Below are 5667 nucleotides of genomic sequence, written 5' to 3'. Positions count from 1 at the left end.
TAAAGAAATAAATAAATAAATAAATAATAAAATAATTATTTTTAAAACATCAGTGACCTAAGTTTCTACATTTTTAAATTAGAAAAATCAGTAAATTAAACTTTAACTAAGAAGAAAGAAAATAATAAAGAAAAATCAATATAGCAGGAAACAAGCAAGCAATAAGAAAAGTTGATAAATTTGAAAGTTTATCTTTTGAAAAAAATCAATGAAATAAACTTTTTTGCTGTTGTTTAAGAGATTTTTGCCTTAGGGTACATGCACTCGCCAGAGAGAGCGAGACAGAGATAGTGAGAGAGAAAGTGAAAAATCACCCCCTGGGGGATTGGCCATACCACAATCTCCCCTCCTTCATTCTCCTTTAGGATCCTGAGTACCCATACACACACACCCAATATGATTTTCAAGCCATCAGTTCTGGGACTCGAACCACAATTGCCTGTGTTGGAGTCCAGTGACATAACTGCTATGCCATCTGCTGACCCCGAAATAAATTAATTTCTAGCGAGACAAAGAGAAAAAAATGCAAAAACACAAAATAAATATTAAGGAGAATACTACTATACATCTTTTTAAAAAATAATTTACTTATTGAATTCCATTTGTTATTATTATTATTATTTTAAATTTGAAAAGAGAGACACAGGGAGAGAGCGAAAGCAAGGCACCAGGTCCAGGACTTGAACCACATTCAGCCATGTGGGAATCCAGCGCCCTTAACCACCATGCCACCTGCTAGCCACAATATTACTATATATCTTATAGACACTATACAAAAAGGGGCCTGGCGGTTAGGTGGCTAGATTCCACATGGCTGACTGTGTGGTTTGGGTCTTGGACCTGACGGCTTGAAAAACTTGCTGAGCATGTGTGTGTGCCCAGTAACTCCAATAGGAGGGAGAAATGAAAGAGAAGGCTTACAGTGTGACCATGCCCCCTATGGGAGGGGCTTTCCTCTCATCCTCTCACACACACATACACACATTTCTTTCTAGTAAGGGTATGTGCCCTCCAGCAAATAATAATAATGGGATATTAGGAACCATTTTATGCCAATAAATAACTTTATTTTTTATTAACTTAGTTAAAATAAACAATTCGTTTAAAAACTTCTACAGCTGAAGCTGACACAAGACAAAATAGAACATCTGAGTTACACTCATTCAACCATAAAGAAGTTGGATTTAGGAACTAGCAGATGGCATAGCAGTTATGTTGCTGGACTCCCACGTGGTTGATAGCAGTTCGAATCCTGGACCCAATGGCTTGAAACTTACACTGGCCACATATGTCTATGTGTCCAAGGTCTGGGGAGGAGAATGGGGAAGAAGGGACTGTGGCATGACCATCCCCCCAGGAGGTGATTTCTCACTTTCTCTCTCACTGTGTCTGTCTCTCTCTCTCTCTCTCCCCTCAGAGAGCACATATGTCCTAAGGCAAAAGCCTCTCAAATTAAAAAAAAAAAGTTGGATTTATATTTTAAAATAATCTGACTCCAGGGACTAGCAGATGACATAATGGTTGCATCACTGGACTCCCACATAGTCGAATGTGGTTCGAGTCTGGGACCCAGCAGCTTAAGACTCATGCCAGGGGTATGTGTGTGTGCATGCTCAAGATCCCAAGAGGAGAAAGGAGGGAAAATTGACTGTGGCATGGCCAGGTGCGTGTGCAGATGTGTACAAAATCCTGAGAGAAGAGTGGAAGGGAAGGGATTGCAATGTGGCCACACACACGCCTCCGGAGATGCTTTCTTGCTTTTCATCTGACTGTGTCTGTCTCTCTCAGGCAGGTGCACACACCCCATAGTGGACTAAAACACACACATGCACCCACACAGACAACATAACTGCTCAAAGAAATGAAAGAACACTGAAAATAATTGAGAGATACATCAGGTTTGTGAATTGGAAAAGTCAATATTATTAAATTTTCAATCGTCCCCAAGTTGACCTGTAAATTCAATGTGATCCCAATCAAAATCCTAGCAGGCTTTTTCTAAAGCATTGTGCTGAATCTAATGCAGAGGCCAGATGGTGGTGCAGAGGTAAAACACAACACCCTGTGGGGCAATCCCATGTGAGAAGGCTCTGGGTTCTTTTTTTTGGAGAAAGGTTTCTGCTATAGTGCGTGTGTGCTCGCCAGAGATTCAGAGAGAGACAGAAAGAGAAAGTGAGAAGTCACTCCCCAGCTCCCCATAGGGATGGCCAGACCACAGTCCTCTTCCATTCTCCTCTTGGAATTTTGGGCATACATGGCACGTGTGACCAGTGTAAGTTTCAAGTCCATGGGTCCAGAACTTAAACCATGGTCAGTCATATGGGAGTCCAGGGCCTTAACAGCTATGCCACCTGCTGGCCTGGGTTCAAGTCTTGAAACTTCCCTGGGTGTCCTGAGCACATGCTCACCCATGATCCATGACTGGTTGAAGGCTCGGGGGTGGAGCACAGTATCAAGATCCTCACGGGTCTCTCTCTCTTGGTCACTAGAGAAATAAACTGACTTTAAAAAAGAAAAGATATGCAAAGAACCTATGGTAGCTACAACAATTTTGAAAAAGAAGTTCAAAACAGGGGGCTTTACTCGATTTCAAGACTTACTTTACAGCTGCAGTAATCAAGGTGTAGTATCTGCAGCTGCTTTCTTACTGTAGTGGCAGAGTTGAGTATTATGACAGGGACCGTGGCCCATGAAGTCTATAATCCTTACTATCTGGCCTTTCACAGAAAAAGCTTGATTCCTGTGATAGACGATGATCATGAGCACATGTAAAACACTCCTGTGTACAATTCCTGGCCCACTAGGTACTACTGCACCATATTCTCTGCTGTTTATTGGAGCATATTAGAATGTAGGTGAGTGAAACTTTTTTTAGAAATAATCCTTGGGTCCAGGAGATGGCATAGTGGTTACATTGCTGGACTCCCACATGGCCAACTGCAGTTCAGGTCTCAGACCCAGTGGCTTGAAACTCACACCAGGTATGTGTGTATCTATGGACCCAATCCTGGGAAAAGAATGGAGGAGAAGGGATTGCAGTATGGCCATCCCCCCTGGGAGTGACTTCTCACTTACCCTCTTCCTTGTCTCTCTCTCTTTCCTACAAACATACATGCCCTAAGGCAAAAAAACCTCCAGAAAGAAAAAAAAAAAGAGAGAAATAATCGTTCATCTCTTCTAATTTTTAATTAATTTATTTTTTAACTTTTTGCTAAAGTGCATGTACAGTCACCGGAAACAGAGACAGAGAGAGAGAGAGAGAAAGAAAGAGTGAGAAATTATCCTTGAGGGTTAGAGGGGGATAGTCATGCTGCAATCTCTCTCGTCCATTCTCCTCTCAGGATTTTGGGCATGCACACGTACTCCATGTGATTTTCAAACCAGCAGGTCCAAGACTCAAACCATGCAGTCAGCCATGAGGGATCCGGCACCGTAACCTTCATGCCATCTGCTGGCCCAGTCCCTTCTAGTTTATTGAGAAATATAAATTGGATCTGGATTCATGATGCACTAGTAATGCATTGCTAAAAAGAAGCTGGATCCCACATGGTGACCGTGAGTTGAATCCCTGGCCCAGTCAGTTTGAAACGTACCAGACACACACACAGGTGCTCAGTCCTAGAGGACTGGAGAGAGGGCGTTGCAGAGTAACTGGATTCTGTGGGGATACTTCTCTCTCTCCCCCTTTCTCTCTCACACACGTGCAACAAGCGCTATCATAAATAAAGAAAAGATAAATTGCTCGTAAACAATGGCCCTTTAGAGTTAATAATATGCTAATTGCGATATTTCTTACAACTTACACAAAACTATGATTGAAAACTGGTTCTGCTCGGATAAAGATGATTACACATTGAATTTGTTTGAGTGTAAATATGTAAATGAGGCATTGCAAGTATTATCTGACCACTTTTTAAAATTAATTAATTAATTGCCAGAGGGTGTATGTGATTGCCAGAGAGAGATGGAAATAGAGAGAGGGAGAAAGGACCCCATGGGTCATGGTGACGCTGCAGTTCTCCGTTTCTCCATCAGTTAGGGAGTTGCGGCATGCACACATGCTTGCCTGGGAAGTTTTTCAAGCTGCTGGTTCTGGTCATGTGGCATCTGGCTCCCTTAACCACTCGGCCAAGGGGCCAGCCCAACCTGTTTTATAAATACATCTGTTAGAACTTGCTAGAGGTGAGGAGGGCATAGATAGGAAAAGCAGACCAATAGAGCAGTGGGATAAATAGGTACAAATTGGTGAGGTATTGGATATAGATAATGAAGACAAGAAAGTATTGAAAAATAATTCTGAAGGTTGTTGGGAGTCTAGGATTTTAACATGTTTAAAATCCTTGACCGGTAGAAAAATTATGAATAAATATTTATGTGGCATTAATAGAGAATAGAAAGGTTATAAACTCTGGGACCAGCAGATGGTGGAATGGTTATGTCACTGGATTCCCACATAGTCAACCAAGGTTCAAGTCCCAGATCTAGTGACTTAAAACTCATGCCAGGGGACCAGTAGATGGCATAATGGTTATGTCACTGGACTCCCATGTATCCGGTGACTTAAAGACCTGGTGGCTTAAAATTCACACACACACAAGCTCGACATCTTGAGAGGAGAATGGAGGAGAAGGGATTGGCAAGGCCATCCCCCCTGGCGGGTGATTTCTCACTCTGTTTTTCTGGCAAGTATATGCACCCTATAGCAAAACAAAAACAAAAACAAAAACAAAAACAAAAACAAAAACAAAAAAAAAAAACTCCTTCTCTCAAAAAAAGGGGGGGAGAGCTCAGCAGGTGGCACGTTGGTAGGGGTGCTGGACTCCCACATGGCCAACCATGGTTTGAGCCCTAGACTTGGTGGCTTCTTTCTCACTTTCCCTCTCTTCTGTCCCTCTCTCTCTGGTGAAGTTAAAAAATAATAACGATAAATAAAATAATTCTTTAAAAAAGTTAAAACAAAGAAAAGAAAGTTCTAAGTTCAATTTGCAACTGGTTAAAGCAGTGCTTTTCAAAATGTTGTAATTACACCTTTTCTAACCTTCTCATTGGATGTAGATTTTGATTTAGAACTTTTGGTATAAGACCCAAGATCCTTCATTTCCAACAATTTTCCAGATAATCCCAATATAACCAGTGCAGCAATCATGTTTTCTGTAGAAAGACATTGAAAATGACTAAGGAAAATCCAAATGTATTAGATTTCTTGGAAGACAGGGAGTGTTTTTCATGCAGAGTTAAGTAAGTTGTCTATTGGTCTTCTCTAGAAGCAAGATAGCAAAGAGCCTTCAATCTTGAAAAGATTCCCAATGCAGGGAAGAAAAGGATCTGGAACAATCAGAGACGGAATGAGAGTTGTCAGAAATGGGAGAACCAGGAGAATTTAGTGTCACCGAAGTAGCCTATAGAATACTGAGTTTCGAGAAAAAGGCCAGTGGAGTCCAACGTGTATCTCATTTATCACACCATTTTCCCTGGCCTCTTTTCATTGCTTTGTTTTCTCTCTTTTTCTCTAGCTTTCTCTAGGTTACAGTAGATGGTTACTGGTTTGTCCAAAGCTTCCTCACCCTTTTTGCTAGGACCGTTCGACCACTGATAAGATTGTCATAGAACTGCATTGCTTTTATCTTATCCTATGTCCATTCTCAACAACTGATTGGCCAAGGCCTG

The sequence above is a fragment of the Tupaia chinensis genome, unplaced genomic scaffold, assembly GCF_000334495.1.
Source record: "Tupaia chinensis unplaced genomic scaffold, TupChi_1.0 Scaffold138517_1, whole genome shotgun sequence".
NCBI classification, from domain to species: domain Eukaryota; kingdom Metazoa; phylum Chordata; class Mammalia; order Scandentia; family Tupaiidae; genus Tupaia; species Tupaia belangeri.
The sequence above is the reverse complement of the archived record's forward strand: the minus strand, read 5'-3'. Positions refer to the sequence as shown.